The sequence below is a fragment of the Linepithema humile genome, chromosome 4 (assembly GCF_040581485.1).
Source record: "Linepithema humile isolate Giens D197 chromosome 4, Lhum_UNIL_v1.0, whole genome shotgun sequence".
Taxonomy (NCBI): Eukaryota; Metazoa; Arthropoda; class Insecta; order Hymenoptera; family Formicidae; genus Linepithema; species Linepithema humile.
This window is the reverse complement of record NC_090131.1, coordinates 3,349,491-3,367,392: the sequence shown is the minus strand read 5'-3', so window position 1 is coordinate 3,367,392 and position 17,902 is coordinate 3,349,491. Positions and strand designations below refer to the sequence as shown.

Here is a 17,902-nt window from a genome sequence, read left to right as displayed (position 1 = left end):
ATATATTAAAAGTTTTGAAATACATATGCGTATGTAAACATAAGTTAAAAATAAAAAGAATATGCTTTACACAAACGGGACAAAAATTGAAAACTGATGTTTTACATTTGAAATAATTTATTTAATAAAAGAGCGTATTTTTCGTTATCGATTTCTGCTTGGTTATTTTGAAATATATTTGAAATATAGTCTTGCTATACGCTAATTTCTTCAGAATCTTTCCTAGCCTATCTATGCATCCGTGGTCCCATGGCTTAATTGATTCCATGGTCGAGCACGGAAATTCAAGATTCGTGGTCCCATCGATGATGGTCGAGCACGAATCTTGAAATAACGTTGATAACGATCGACCATCAAAATGGTCGACTATCAACACAGATTTCAGAGCTCTGCGCTAAGCGTCTGATAAAAACCACCGTTCTTGTTAATTTCTTAATGTCAAGAGATACAATTTACGTACGAGAGTGCGTATAATATAATAATGCAAACCGATAATAACAAATCCGGTCGTCTTTTGCTCGGAGATTTTCTTTCCCGACGTGGCGCGCCTCCGTAAAGACGAGCCGGGTCGAAGGCTTGTCCGTGCGAGATGGTCATGCAACCCATCAAGGGGGATCTAATTACAGGGCCCTGCTTCCTGCAGTAATTAATCGGTACGATCCTGAAGATTTATGTAGAACTGCCGCGCAAGCCTTTACGTTCGCTCGGCGAAGGCAGTGTTTGTCTTTCGCGTCTTGAAAGCCGCTATGAAACGTTGCTTTTCTTCCGTGTCGAGTTTCATCATTTATTATTCTTGTAATATCTCCTTAAAGTTCTAATTTTGGTCATCAGCGGTGAAGTTTTTGCGTTGTGAATAGCGAAGAGATTGCCGCTGTAGAAATTTCGAGAGGTCCGAAGAAAATATCTTAAAGAGGACTGCTTTCACGTTTGATTATAAATATCCTCTTTCATGGACTATTTGTGAAACTGGAAGATATGCGTGCACCCTCGGAAGTACCTTAGAAAGTATCCTGCGCGATCCTCTTCGCCGGCATAGTAACATGGTGTTAATATTAGCAACGCAGGAATCCGGCTGATCGTTTGAAATATGAGACGAGAACAATGAGTTTCCGGTCAACTCTGTACCTTGAACAAGCGACAATGGTCTCATTGTCTTACATGCTGTATAAAGATGCACTCCTGTGCCGAGGACTTGCTTGAGAGTCAACTAACCGCAGGATCGTTGGTATGCACGACGGAGATTATATATTAGCTTTATGATTAAATCTAATTATTCCGCTAGAGAAAAGGTTCTAAAATGAAGAAGATAATAAATTTGTTGTGCTTGATTATTTAATTCGTAAAGGAAGAAATGTTAAGAAGAATTAATATCTAATCGTCTTTAGAATCGCTAAAAAATTATTCATTGCCTTTAAGGAGGAATTTATATTTATAAATAAAACATTTCTGTAGAGTAATATCTTTTTACAATAATTTTATGTGTTAAGTTTAATGTAAAAAAACCACACGATATACTTGATAATTTAATAGAAGCATAATAAAATAAACAGGGTTCTAAATTAATAACATTTAAAATTATGATTCATGGAAATATTAAAGAAAGATTCGCAGATTTGCATTGTCTTGTATATTGATTCTATGCAAAATTATCGGACATCGATTGCATTCGATCGTGATGATGTCGTAGACAATACGGATGGGATCGCGATCGGTGTTCTCACGCGCATATCGTTAGCGGATCGTCGCGATTGACCGAACAAAGCGCCGTTAACATATATTCCCGTCACCTGCGAGTAAAAAGTGTGTACGTCCGCTCGTGGATGAACACGTCGCGCTATCAGTTTGTGTCATCGATCATTGCGCAACCGTACGCGCGCGTTACGATATCCATCCGCATTGTTAAACGCCGTGATCTATCACGCGTGTATCGTCTAGCCGCTGCGACCAGCCGATCGGCGGACAATCACCTCTTACGGCGTCGTCGCGCTCGTTAATCTTCGCGATTCCGTCGCGAGGTGAGAAACAACGGCAGGGAGAAAGAAAGAGATCACGAAGATCACAATTGCTCGCCTGGACTATAAACGTATCTCGCGAATCGCGAATTCCTAATGTAACATAACATCACGAGTGCACGGCGATCGTCGTAAAACGCGCTCGTAATCCGTGTGTCGTAATCGATCTAACATCTTGATCCGAACACTAACAATTTTAATATCCTTTGTGTGAACGTAAAATATATTATCGCGACGTTCTCTACTGCAAAATTTGCGAGAATCCGTAGCGTCGTAACATAAATTGAGAAATATTTGAGCAATCTCGTAAATGTGGGTGAACTGTTTCGCAGTATAATATGACTAAAGTACAGAAATGTAAATGATAGTTCTACCACTTTACTTTGTTTGCTTTACATTTGCATTATAAGCGTGAACCAATTCAGAGATGAAACTTCATTTGTGCGGTAACGCAGTGCCATGGGGAATTTAACGTCTCGCGCCAACTATTTCGCGCCTGCATTTACGACGATGACACTCTCGTTAACCCTTCTCACCGTAAGACACAAAGAAAATAAAGCGCGTGTGGCTCTCCGTACCGTCCGCGATAATCAAAACATCCCGTAATAAACCGCGATAACGATCGAGAATTCTAGAGATCCACGGCTAACTGCACTTCCAGCGCGTGCTGCATATTGCTCCATTCTTCAGTCGTCACTCCTCGGTCTCCTCGCGGGCGTCTTCGTACACCTCCAATTTCCGTGACCGCATGTTCCGCGGACGGCGTAAAAAAATGCAACCGCACCGGCGGAGATTAAACGTCCGATAACGTCGAGTCGTTTCATCCGTAAACCGATCTTCAAGTATCGTTCACACAGGACTGAGTCCTTTCATCTTTTCAGGCTAATCTCACTAATGTCAGATAACATTCATCGTAATTGAAGAGTCATTTAACTTCGACTCTCCTTTCTCCCATCCTAATTCTCGAAGCTAATGAAGCAGCAATTAAAAACGTTACAGTTCAAGTTCAAGTTGGCGAAATCGATGTGAACGATGCTTCAAGGCGCGCTCTTCTCGCGCGTGGTCAACCACCGCCTTCGGCCCGCTCGCAGTCCAAGAGAGTCCGAGAGACGGAAGGTTACTTAGAAACTCTCGCGGGTGCAAGGTAGTTACCGCGTCCGCTGCAACATTTCCCGCCGACGGATCTTGGCGCTCGCTGTCCTACGGCGTGAAGATCCTTAACATCGCCCTCGAGGGCGTATCAGGCCGCAACTTGCTTTCAGGACTGTGCCTAACTGTCTGAAAGATGAGCACGAAGCGCGGAACACGCGACACGACGTTAGGCCGACTCGCTTCCGTTTCAGCGACCGCGATGTGAACCGGATGTGCCTTCAGCGCGAACTTTTTCATAAGCGCGTTAGTAGCATTTTAATTAGAACGATTCAACAGAGGTCTCGATGCAATTTTAAAATGTCTATTGTAAAGAATATTTTATACATATATATTGGAAAGCATAAATATCACGGTGAAATTGTCTTCATTTCCTCGATCGGTAGCTTAAACGATAATAAGACGAATCTAAAAGAGCACGAAGCGATTCACTCGCTAATTGCTCGATAACGAGTTCAGTTAATTTACATCGAAATCACATTCACGCTGCTGGATGAATCATTCCACAAATTCCAGTGATATCGAGCGGAATTACTCTTAACGACCGGGCTCTCGCGCTTAGAAAGTCAAGCTAATTAATTTCGTGCTACCGGCATTTCGTAGCTCTCTCTCTCCCTCTCTCTCTGCTTCATCGAGCCAATGAATTTCCGCTAAGATCGAAATATATCGCGCTGGATTGGAACTCCGTTTTTGCTGATAACGGAATAATCGTCGAACCGAAAGAGACACGATGAAATATAAAAGTAAAAGCAACAAGAAGCACAATACGGATGATAAATCACACGCGATCGGGCGCGCACGCGACGCCGAGTGGCTTAATAAACGAGACAGGTGAGCGTGATGACGCGTCGAGTTAAGTGGCATAAGTGAAATCGCATGAATGAATGTGAGAGGCGAAGAAAAGACGATTCAAGGGGCCGCGAGGGTATAATAACGAGCAGCGATAAGCCTGCATAACGAAAGTGACATTCACCTCGCGCGGGAATCCTTACGCTTGCGGTTTGCGGCAGTGCGGTTGTATCTCGATACTATATATTCTGGAAACTGAGATTGCATTGATAGCCAAGGAAACTCGGGGTAAATTATATCGGCAGACAATTGTAATCCTCGATGTTTATTACATAAATCGGGAATAAGTGATCTTGTAAATTTGTAAAATAATGATATTGAATATTATTTGCTTTCTGATAAACTTATCTTAATGGATGTAATGCTGTATCTTAATGGGTGTAACAAATCTTTATGTTAGATTTTTTGCAATCACGTCAGATTACATATCTGTCGTTTCTCCTGTCATTCCCTCGTCAGAAAAGCGACGTTCCGATCATTATGAAACGCGCGAGCAATGTTTTTCATCAGCCAGTCGTATTCCCGGTCGGCAATCAGCAGAGCGGCTGACCTCATTTCAGGCTTTCATTTTTCTTAACCTCGCGACAATAGATCGTGCGGAAAAAGCGCTGCCCTTCGTGGTTCGTAAGTGAGCGGCAAAAAGGTGACTCGTCGGAGGTCGAGCATGGGCACGGCCCGACGCACGCGAAGGGAGATTATGGCAAAGGGACCAAAAGGAGCGTCAGCATTTTTTTCCGTACGAACGCACGCGTCGTTATTATCGCCCACGTGCGCTAACTGTACGCGCAATTGAATCTCTCTTTCGTCCTGAGGCTCGCTTATTCGGTGACGACAATGCCGAGCTCGCCCACAATCGGAACCGTTTTTTAACGCGAAGCGTTGCGTCTCAAGTTCGTCTGTACTCGACAGAAAAATTGGCGAAGCTGAGTTATCGATAATATTCAAGCTGAGAGATGCTCGATCCTTTAAAGAGAGGTCATTCAATTTTGAGTTTAAGCCAAGAGTAGTATTCAAAATAATTTTTCTAAAGCACATATATTTATTCTGTTAAAAATTAGAAGAGAATTTATTGCGATATAATTTATATATTTGTTTTTTCTTTTAATGTTTTGCTGAGAAAATTTTGTAGATATAGCACATGCATTTTGCATATTTTAAAATAGTGATAAATTTGACATGTTTATACACATGAATAAAACGATGTTAAATCATTACTTGGTAAAATATCCATAGAGAAAGGGATGTTAACAGTTTCACGTTATATAAATATGAGCATAAAACGTGAGGTAAACGTCGGTTTCTTATCTTATCAACGTAAAGAACGGGGACTGCAATTTAAACTCGTATGTTCATGAAACTGCAAACCTACAGTGATGATCGTGCTACCAGCTTCGTGATTCCGTAATTCCGTTAACCAAGTATCCTCGATCTGTATTCGTGACTCTCATCCTTTTCTACCGGTTGAAGTTAACGCGAAGATTGCGGAGAAAAAATTAAATTCCGGCGAACCCGGATGCGCTTTAGAGAAATGCACTTCAGTCGTGTCACTACTTCAGTCTTGTCACACTTATTTACTTAGAAATTACGCACATTCCCGATGGTAATCAGTGATACTCGTTATTAAGAAAAAAGTATACATGTCAATTCAAGAATTTCAAGAGAGATTAAACTACTAGTGTGAAATCAGAAATTGACAATCATTTTGCTTCATCTTAAAAACATGCCGACACGATGTGTATGATCATTCTTGACATTTGCAGAAGTCAAATAAACTATCCTGCTTTCTCGAGTTGCGTAGATCATAGACCAAGTTTGATCGAGCGCAGTAAAGCGCGAAGCCGATCAATGTACGTACGCGTTTCGAGGGGACCGTATGTGTGGGGCGAAAGCGTGGGCGTTTCAGCCATTATGTACCTGACACTGTGGCAAGCTCGCGTGAGTTCCGAGGAATCGGTAGTACAAAAAGGAAGAAGTACGTTGGATAAAATCGGCGTGGGCGTCCGGATCGACCGGTCGACCAGGTCGTCGATTGCAAAATTTAGAACAATGTGACAATCCTCTGCTATCCGATACATTGACTTCTGCATTTTACAATTATATCGCATCCTACGTCGCTGATGTGAATAAGCGCCTTCGGCGGGAAGACTCTGATGTTCGCTTGTAGTGCATTGCCACATCGTGTAATATCGAAACCTCGTGACCCACAAAATTGCGAAATTACAACCTTTTTCCATCATCGTGCGTCATTTACATAATGGCTGGATGCATGTATCGCTATCTTTATACCACTTTATACCACTATTGACACTTGACTGCGATTCACCTTTTGATTTACGCATTATGTAACAATAGTAAACTCTGGTAAAGTGCTCATTAATTGACTGTAACAAATCGCCATTGCCATGTGGCAAGGTGTGAACCGCATTCTACCTTCCTACGTGCCCGTGTTAACGACCCTGAGGAAGATCTATCGAGGCGATCGGTTCCGATCGATGGTTCCATTGATCGGAACCGCGTGCAGAATAGGCACTTCGAGGTTAATTGAGCAAGCTCTTTAATCACCTATACGGGCGATATCCGGTTGTGCTTTTGCAAGTTAGATAACGTCGACGAAGCTTTTGTAATTTGGACTAAAATTTCAAACTTGTTGACAACCGATTGTAATTAGCCGATATGCCAAAACACAAATAATTATAGACGATTCAAGCGACCGAGTCTTGAATGATTCGTGATTCTCCAATGGGCCGTTCGTCGATGCTTTATTTCCTGTTTTGTTTAGTGTCACGCCGCGGCTATTGTCCTTGTTCAGCAACGTCACTCTTGTAAATTGCATCATGCAGCCGCTGAACTTTCGCTGTTGATCCTGCCATTGTTCGACATTGAGATAAGATAACCCGGCTCCGATATTTCAACTCTATACGCGCGCATTTTCAGGGTCAATGAGTCGTCCTCGAAAGTTAATAATATTTTATCGATATCAGCATACATACCCGGCAATCTTTACTGCTATCTCTAAACATAAAAGTGCTCTTTCTTGAATCTGTTATCCTAAGACGATATTTATGTTAGCACATTTTTTTTTGTGATAAAATTTAGATAAGATAGTAATAAAAGAATGCGCTCGCTCATAATTGACCGCTCGGAGAAAAAAGTTATTAATCATTACAATTTTGCATATGTAAAGAAAATATATCACGTTTTTTCAACTTTACAAATAGTGGGGATGAGATAATATGAGTATGCAAATAATGTCTCGTGTTTTGCTCGCCAAAAACATCCATCATTTTCGAAACAAATTATATTCTTTGTTCCTATCTGCGCGTATTAACTTGTCAAGCGTTGCGTGAACTCGTGTACTCCTTGATCCACTTTCTTGATGAAAAAATGATCGCGAGCGATATCTTTCTTAGCGAATGATTGATCGCCTAAAGCCAACCTTGGATTCGAGTAGGATGCGCATGCATTATACGGCATTCAAATGAGCTGTTATTGTAGTGTGCTAACTAGAAGAAGTATTAACTTGTGCGATCGAAAGATCTGGTTTATCATTCTCGTGAATTAATGTTGATGCATAACGCGATGAGTTTTGCAATGCAAAATTTTTTTTCTTAATTTTTTCAAGATTAAACATCGTATTTAATATTGTTTTCTTAGTTTATGGAAATTTTTCGAGTTGGATGTAAATTATCCAAGAATAAAATTTTTTAGTGTGGCTTTAACACAATCGTCATGTGACATTCTCTCGCGTATGCAAATTTCTTTCACATATAATCGACGCATACGGAGATTTACACGGAAAAAGCATTCTCGAATTTACGACTCGCCCATGAAATACTCGTCGGTAGAAAGGCAAAATCGCACACCCAAAGGCGTGCGCGGCGACGTGATGCGGATGCAGACATCATTATACGGCGACAAGTGAATAATTTTACGGTGAACGTCGCTATAAATTAGTCTGTCCCCGTATCGTCGTCGCTCATCTGCATAGCGCCGTGTCTTGCATCGTGTAAACAATAGTCCCGTTCTTTCACTCTTTTATGAAGTAAATTTTTAATCTCTTAAGAAAATTATTTTAGCGTCTCCGCTAATATCTTATTTAATCGATTTAAATGTTGATAGTCTTGCTTTAAGCATGTTATCACAGATTATTCGCATTCCATTCGCATCCTGGATTCATCCCGGCGACAAATTAGGTCCTTTGAGAGACGAGCGTTTTCTAGAAAAGACCGGTCAACCGGGGAAACGACAATCACGCGTCCACGTAAAATGACAGCGTAATTAATCAACGCGTTTCACTGCCATCTTCAAAGGGAGTCCGACATTGAGAAAGAATGAGAACGTTTGACACGAAAATACTTAAGGCATAATATTACTGTAATTTCACCGCTGCAATGTAGTCCATCCACTTGTAATCTCCATTTTCTTAAAGAATTTCTCAGATGATTGATATTTATTCTTAAAAATTCGATGTTATCGATTATCTATCATTTTCTCACAAAATCTAATATTACAATGTAAGACGATTGACGTGGTAATTAAAGATCCTTAACGGGAGCATTAAAGTGTCGAACGGATGACGTCGAGTCGCATCGCGACGAAGAAAAAGTCGGAACAAAGGCACACTAATGGCGAACGGGGGAGTAACGGTGGTGGCAGCAGAAATTCATGAGGCGGACGTCGAACAAGAGTGAAATTAATAAAGCGTGAGGGAATGAAAAGATAAATGAGATTTTTAATTGGGCGGTGTTGAAAGGCCACGCGGAGAAAAGAAAACACGAGAGGAGGCGTCGGAGCGAATGAACGAATGAACGTAAGGATCGCGAGCACGTGGACCGGCCGGCCGGTTTCGCGTTAACATGAGGGCAAAAGACCAATAAAGAAACGAGGAAGGCGGGCGGCCGTCCGAAACCGACTTCCGCGAGTTCATTAACATTGAGATCGACCCCGATTAAAGATGCCGATCGGCAGTGACGACGGCAGCGGCGATGGCAGCGGCGGTCTCGAAGCGGCCGACGAGCAATTAGCTGGAAACGAGAGTCTAATTGAGGAGCCGATAGAAACGGCCCGACAACGATCTGATTAGTTCCAACGCGATGGCCGGCATTTCTCGACCGCATAGGCGAATTAAAGCTATTCCGTTGGGGATTAGATTGAGCGATCGCCGCGGCTCGTCGACCACCTGCTGCTACTGGATAATTGCCGGGTCAGCGATTTAATCATTGCAATTTGACATATACACTTGTACCTTTGACATGCAGTATATTAAATAATATTCTACACAGCGTTTGTCGTTAGAAGCTGAAAAAATCAATAGTCTTGAATTATGATGCAAGAAGTGAAAAAAATGATAGAATTTACATAAATTTTCATCAATTATATTACCCCGGAAATTTAATAAAGGAAAGAAAGCGACGTATCGAACCGGTAGTTGCATTCTTATAGTCTTTTAAAATAGTTGAACCAGCAACAGTTAAACTAGACACTTATAGACACAGTTACATGATAATGTAATAGATAAATATGCAGACATCGAAGCGAAGCGGAAGTGTGCTTTCCAAGGAACACTATCGAAGTGTTTAGAATGCAAGGCTTGCAAAAGTTTGCTGCCAATGACATAAGATAAAAAACGTATCAGTTTAAACGACAAAATGAGAAACGAGTTCCTCTTTTCAACTGAGGACGCGCTCGGCACGTTCGAAATATCTGCGCGGAATCTGAGATGTAGCGCATGCGACATTACGTGAGCTATTGAAAGTTTTATATTTCACGATTTTCACTTGTAATTTCGCATCTAGTTGACATCTATTATCGTCGAACTATCACATAATTTTAATTATAATTCGCAATGTATTACAAGATTATTTACAGATCAAAGCGCTTTATCAGCTGATTGCATTTTTGATCGCAAAAATCAATTAATTTAATTTTTATCTTTATATGCTCTTATGTACTTTTTTCTCAAACTACATAAAAATTTAGAAAATATCTACAAATGTGTAAAATCACGTCAAATATTTTAACGATACAATTTATTAGATAATATATATCATACAATTGAGATTTTCTAAGTTATTAAAATATCTTGTTGGTAGAATATTTCTCCAGACATACATTGCATTCTCTATTTCGTGTAGCCTGGTTTCATGATAATGTTCGCGGCCGCTGCTACTACGTAACACACGTTCGCATCGGGTTGAATATTGTGTTGCCGACACGACGGAGAGAGAGAGACGTGGGGCCCAGGCGGCACCACGGGCCTGTAATGCAACCACTCGAGTGGCAAGTTAACTCGCGGAATAATCAAGCCTTAACGAACGTACACGGTGAAGTTAATGTGAGCAGAGGTTACCCGAGGTTAGTTCGCTCGATTGACCGACGGCTAGTTAGACGTTATGTGTAAACGCTCGCATACGCGGGCCCCGAGCCGAGGCCCCTATTTCCGTGCGCGAAAGAGCATCCAATCGATTGATCGGCGCGAGCGTGCCTCATGTCGGCGTGATTAGTTTTGACACGATGCTTTCCGCACTGCTTCTCGCCTTCGTTTGATCGACCGATGTTCATTTTCAGCATTTGTTAACCAACCAAACGATTCTCGTTCGAGTTAGTTACGAATTAAGTATAAGCCGACCTTAGTTTTAAAAGTACACTCGCCATCCTCGAACTAAAATTAACTTTAAGCGAGGTGATGTAACCAGCCCTATGCAGTAATTGCAGCCGCGTGTCTGTTAGAGATCCTAATTTAACTGGCCCTGAGGAGCTCATCCCACTTTTAAAGCGCGAATGGCAGTCTGCTGTCCTCGGCTCTCGTAAGATATGACACACGAATTATTCCGCGGACATTCCCCCTGAATTATGAATGCATCCCAAATGAAACTGGTCAGCCGCGCCTCCTCCTGTTTTGTGCGTCGAACGCGCAGAACAAACGATGACGAACGACGTGCATACGGCGCGTACCTTTTAAAACGCTCGAAAATTTATCGTCCTGCGCCGCTCTTATATTATTATTGCTTTTGCGTTCTCTGGTAAGATGACGAATACTCGTGCGAAACTCGTCCCTCTCGTTCTCGCATTGTATGCAGATTCGCGTCTAGAATTACTGTTAGGTATCATGTATCTTCTTCACTCGATCTCAAAAGTTCGGAAAATTTTATGGAAGCTTTCGAAAATATTTTGGTGAACGTAAAGGGTAAAATATTTTTCTCGCGTTATAAATACGTTCTCACGATACAGCAAAAATATTTTAATAATAGAATAAACGCAAAAAAGTGTAACATATAAAGAGAATGTAAGTAAAATATTGTAGATGCAGATTTAAATATATTTTCCATGCAACTTTGATGAGGTATTAGAGTCAAGTAGCATTCTTCACTGAATGTATCCAAGATTGCCAAGTGGTATTGAAGTTATATATGAGAAAGATTGTATATTGCCTCTGCTCTCGAGATATATTTCGCAAGCACAAAAGGGAGACAAGCCAAGCGTCGTTGAACCAAGGAGGAAGCTTATTCGAGACGGAAGGGTTCACGTAGGAGTGGTCGATCGATGAGAACGATCCGTCGATCATTTAGGAGACGAATACGCTTTTCAATGATCGCCGACGAGATTTATGATACTTCATTGATGCACACTAACTCATGTAAATAATGTGACTGGGCAGAGGTTATGCTGAAATGACGGTTTAGTGCGCGTTCTCGAGGGTTCTCGTATAGCCGACTATTCGTAGGGCTCCATTCATTATGGTTTATTCATAAAAGGCACGCGCCTTTGAAAAAGCCAGACTTACGGCGATTTTACAACCGCGTCTATCTCGAGAATTTCTTTGCACGACCCGTGCCATTTGCCGTTTTATATAGCTACATTTTCTTTTCTATTTGATGGATATAGAAGCCTTTTTATCATTAAAATTTCATGCGTTATTACATTCTTCAGCGATTTATTTTCAAGTTCGTAAAAACTACGCGTTCATGATTATGGACACACACACACACACATGCTTGCTCTCTTGGCTCCCTTAACTCCTCTATTAACAACCCGTATAATCGAATCGAAATGCAATCGAATAAAATGCAAATAACAGGCTGCATACGTGATCTGCTTGCGCTGAGAACCACTGTAAGGTAGGAATCTGACGGTAAATTACGAGCTACACGAGTACCTACACAGGATGTCCAATCTGTGCAGGTGGTCGGCCGATGGTCGGATGTCCGCGAAAGGATGTACGCGAGGGAATTACAAGAGACAATCAGTCAATTTTTCTCGCGTTTCGATAACGAACCCTGAAGTAAAAGAAGCAGCCGATCTGTATGTCAAAGTCGAGCGATTCGGCGGAATTACTTTTGCGCGAACTAGTCACGACTGACGATGCGTATGAAAGATTATTCGCGCAATTTATTCTCTCTGTACAAAATTAAACTGACATACCGCAGGCGGGACGCACTGTCCACCGATATGTAATGCAAAAGTCGATTTAGTAGTACAGTTACTATTTTTGCATCGAGATATCAATCTCAAATACTTTTAGTTTTAAATATCCACGCATTTTTTTTTATAAATAAGAACAATTTTCAAATTTATTTAAAAAATAATCGAAGAGATCGCACTTATACTTAAATCTGAGCTCCGCAATTTTTAAGTTGTAAACCTGTCATTAAGTTATGTGTGTGTTGTTTCGCAAGCGAAAGCACATCGAAAAAGTGGCAGATACGCGTCGTCTCTGTGGTAATTAGGGTTAATTGAAGGCTCGTTACTCGACGACGTGATTTCTAATCGAGATTCTTCATCAAGTGGATCTGTCGGAGTTAGATGACATTTTTTAAAAATATATAGTACATTTTTGAAATTTTCTCCATTCTTATATGTATGAAGACATTAAATTGTGGGATCTTTAAAAATCAATGACAAAAATAAATACCAGTACTTGTAAGATACAGATCATATCGATACAGATTTTAAAGATAAAAAAATTTAAATATTTTACTTTGTTGTGTTACGAAGGTTCTTTCAAATAAATTTTATATCGTGATATTTATGTTGGCCAAAGAAAATTTAATTTTTCTATTAATATAACAATTATGGTATAGTTTCTCAAACAGTCAAGACAGTGAGAAAATTCTCGTAAGAAATAAATGTCAAGTAGAAATTACATCGCTCGTCTGAGATTACTCGTAAAATTGTTTGATAGAGATTCGTGGAACATTGTATACTGTTTCCTTCTTGATTATTTTATGGGCAAAGTCTGCCAATAAATTAATCACCTCGACGCAAATGTTTGCATCTGGCACTTTTCATATGTTTTGTGTCTTACGAATCGTTGTTATTAACGAGATTTCTGAAATTAAATAAAAAGTATTTTTTCAAAGTTTATAAATTAATAAAATTTAACAATTTTTGCAAAAAAAATTTTTTTCTAAGAAAAAAAATGCTTTGTCATGTAGATAATTCTTGATTTCTCTTGTTAATTTACTACGTCACAGGATGGTTACGCAAGGGTTAAATGCAGGGTATCGCGTGAATTTGAACAACAGCCTCGGTTAGTTTCCTGAGACTCGGGTAGCCAAGTCAATTATTTTCATATCGATATAAACATATCTATCGATGCCAGTTACGGAATGCAGCCTCATACTTGACCTCTTGTACCAATCGAACGGATATTGCGTAGCGAAAATTGCACGACAGTGATGACTGATATCATGTAGACAGCCACTACCATCTCAAGTCAAGTCAGATTAAGATGAAATAAAGCAGTTCTGGCAGTTCTGTGTAAAATCTGTTATCACTTCATATAACACACATATATAAAGCATTCTTTGCTATGTCGTATTTTTGTCACGAGTATAAGTACGTTCGCATGGTATATGTTACAATGTCGATGTGTTTTCTACGCATCGGCTTACCGGGTTAACGCGTGCCAAGTTAGCCTCGATAGAGCTATTTCTCTCTCTTTCTTTCACGGCCGTGCGCCACAGACAGCGATCGTTTTCATTGACTGGGCGCAAAAGGAGCGTATCTGATGGGACCAACGCCATTCCGCTCGTTCGCAATCTAAAAGACGTGTCAGACGTTTCCTGTGAAGGGATATACGCGTACACGATGTCGGCGAAGGCAGTAGACCATGCGCACGTATGTTCTTCAGATCGACGTCTCGATGCAAAAATAGAAATAACACGGTGCTTAGCATGAGAGAGCATGTCTGGCATGTACGAGGCGGGACTATCGATAGCTGACAGCTGACCCTACGGGGTCAGCACGAGTAGGCGAGGCCCTACGGCCCAACGGAAAAGGAAGTCGTGACTCGGTTCCTTCTTCCTTCCAACTATCCTTTGCTCGATTTTCATCGCGCGACTCGCGTCGAAATTGATCTAGTGTGTAATTTTCTTGTTGCATATGCGTTATCTCGAAGTCGTTTAATAATCGTTAAATATTACATGGTTAAAACAGTTTAAATCGCTTTCAAAGAAAACTTGAGTATTCATATTATTAGCAATACTTGTTCGATTAAAATAATTAATGAATAATTTCAGGAACATTGACGCTCAATCATACTCGTAATTAAAATTGTTATCGCGCGAAAGTATCTTGTATCGAGAATTAAATGTCGTTGCTGATACCTCGAGAAATTTTAATTATATTTTCCTCACGCGCGGTAAAAAAAGAGAAAAATTTTATAAAAATCGTTGCTGTCGCAATAATCGCCGTTTTTTTTGTCTGTTTAGTACTAATGGTTTTATTCGAGATTGCGTTAATTACTCGAGCACTTAAGTAGTGTTCAGGTAATTTCACTAAGAGGTTTAGCACGGCAAAAACGCATATCCGGGGATTGATATTTTCGCCGAGACACTTGTCAAAATGAGACAGGCTACTCTCAGTCAGGTGTAATCCCGAAATAGGGCCCACGTCGACGTGATGTCCCCATTAAAATGATGGGCATATCCACACTGACGCAACGTCCCATTCACCTTGCGGACCGGGAGCATCGTTAATCTTGCGTGAGGTCCTTCTCCGGCTACTCAGAAACATAACGAGGGTGGCCCGGTAGTTTCTGGTAGCAGCTCAGAGTGACGACTCAAGAAAACCATTAAAACCGATAACTGGGGCTCTCTTTCTCTCTCTCTCTCTCTCTTTCTCTTGTCTCAGATTGGGATCTACCACATTCTGTGAGAATGTAACATCTTTTTCTTTTCTTATCTTCCCGTGTGACAACCGTCACGAATCTGACATAAGTACGTCGCCAGTTGAACCCTACGAAACAGTCTCGAGACAAGCCATCTATTTGTCTCAAGTCGCCATGAAAAAAGAAACTTGAAATTTGAGAAAACTTGAAAAAAGAGAACTTTTTCTTTTTTTTAAAAAAGGATTCGGAAAAAATTTTTTTTACAGTTTCTCGTCAATCTTTAAATTTCTGTATATGTGTTTTTTTATCTGACTAGAACAATACAAGCGCGCGCTGCGCGCGCGCACTTATTGTAATAATTTAATAATTATGAAATCTAAATATTTTAATAAAATTTTTTTTATTTTAAGTAACCGTCAAAATAACCTTCGATCTCAAACTATTAAACTGTCAGAATAATCAAGATAACCAATCAGCATCGCGGAAAAGCGTCAACAATACTTTCGATACATTCGAGTATCGATCTTTCATGCCTTTTTTAAGAGTGGATACAATGTTGTTTTAAAAATTTACTTTGTGCAAAATTAAACGTTCTCATATATTCACGACGTATCTTAATTATGCCTGTCATGCACGGTTCGCGTCTTGATGAATTTTATAACTAAAATGACACGGGTGACTCAAGTGTGTCAGTTATGATAGTCTATTTGCAGTGCTAAATGCGGTGCCGGGAGACTTTCCTTTCAATAATTCATCCTGAAAATCCAGGTGGCGAGATTTAGAATCGCTACTACGTGTCTCTATCATGTCGCGTAGTCATTTGATTGCCACTCTTATTCGCGTTGCTCGGTTGTTAGTCGCGCAAACGTGTTTAATCCATCAGTCTTAATTATGCGCAGTTGCGCATAATTTCTAGTTACTACACCATTCGGCATGAATATATAGATATATCTGAAGATGAAACGAAAACAATGGCTCGTTTTCGTTTTGTTGTGCGCGCTGAGGAACGCTATTGGCCGACATTATAATTCTTGGCAAAGATTCCGATGCGTCTTTTTTGTTACAGCTGCTACCTTCGTCAAAGTCTACTCGATATTGTCTATTTTTTAGACATCCTAGGAAACCATCAAGTTTCCATTTGTGCTCGATAATAGTTCGAATACCAATCGTTGATAATTATCAAATATTTTTGTTTACGCAATAAATAGAATAATGGATATACTCGTTAGAAATACTTTGCTTGATAATCCGGGATTACTAAAAATAGTTTTACTCCGCTTCTTCCTTTGACCCAGCAACATTTTAAAAGGTTCTGAAAAAAGGCTCATAACAGCACGTCGGCATCTGTGCGGCACTTTGAATGCTTATGCGATAACTAATGGTACGGATGCATCAATAATGCACCGATATCGAAAAATTCAGGTCATTTTGGAATTTTAACGCACCTTAATAGTTAATGCACCTTAAAAGGCATTTTTAAAGTGCATTCACTATTTTATTTCAAACCATTATTTTATTTTCGTAAAATGATCCATTTACTTTTGGACATTGTTACTAGAAAAACATGAGTTACTAGAAAAATATGAGTTAGTGAAAAAATATAATCTTTTAATTTTATTTAATTAACATTGGAGACTCGCACTATCTAACACTTGATTAAATTTGTACTAAGCCGATGCTGCCTTAATGAATATCCTGATAAAGTGCCTTTCTTGGAACGCCTTAGCGATGCTCGGTTGCAATGTTGCAATTGTTTATGTACAAGCGACGTTAATTTACGCAAATCGCGAAAAATGAGATAACGAGTCATCCTGAAAGCGCAATCGTTGCTCGATGCCGACGCGATATATCCGGCCGATGTGCAATCAAGTCGACGTAAATTCCACGAAGGCCTATCTGATGCACAATTCACACCTTTCACCGCGTTCAACACTAAGATAAGATGATGAGGGATCTGTCGCTACGATGGGAATTCGAAAATTTTATTCCACCCATCCGCTCGAAGTTTCGTGTTTTGAAACAAATTTGTTTCTTTCTGATTAATAGTTAAAAAAATCATTGCAATAAAGCATATAATATTCTGTCAATTTACAAGCTTATCATCTGTTTACGTCACTCGTTCTGACCTCATTTTTCAACTCGACCATTTGTCATAATGAATGTTACAGCGTATGTCGCATGCGAATGGAATTCGATGAAACATCGCGTTTTCATGTATAATGTATCGCTACGTACTTAATTTATTATTCACGTTCACATTTCTTTTGGAATATCAAATGACGACGATGACCGTTACGCATCGTACTTCTTTTTGTGCCAAGCATTTCGCCGCAACACTAGTGGTTCCAGGAAGGCGAGCGTATTAGCGTGGGATTATCCTTGTAGAGAAACGTATGCGGTCCGTACTTTCGAGATGCACTTTCATTGTTGTGCGAGTCACGTTGTTTGACCAGTTACGAATCGTGAAGATTGTTTGAGCTCGACCGAGTGCTAGCATTATTAAATGCCGTGAAATGCGAGGGATCTTGGCCGCAGCGGGTTGCTTCTTTAATTTCGAGTGCGCCGACCATCGCGTAGGTACCCATTAACGACCATTCCGAATTTCTTTCTTCTTCACCAAAGGAAGAACGGGAGGAAGACCCGACGAAAGATCGGGGTTTTAGTATGTATGAAAATTGGCAAGGTGTTTATTGATGACAATGGATTTCCGCGAAGCGTGTAAATTGATATTTAACGCGTTTAAAAGTGCATTAGGCTCCGCTTTGCACCGCGATTATCGTCC

The 17,902-nt window shown here is 40.3% G+C and overlaps 1 protein-coding gene across 3 annotated transcripts in view; it reads right to left on the bottom strand.

The window, feature by feature from the left end:
• The window catches only part of LOC105672225 (transcription initiation factor TFIID subunit 1-like), an 82,837-nt gene that overhangs the window by 17,346 nt on the left and 47,589 nt on the right, over positions 1-17,902 (bottom strand). The gene's annotated exons all lie outside the window — the stretch shown is intronic.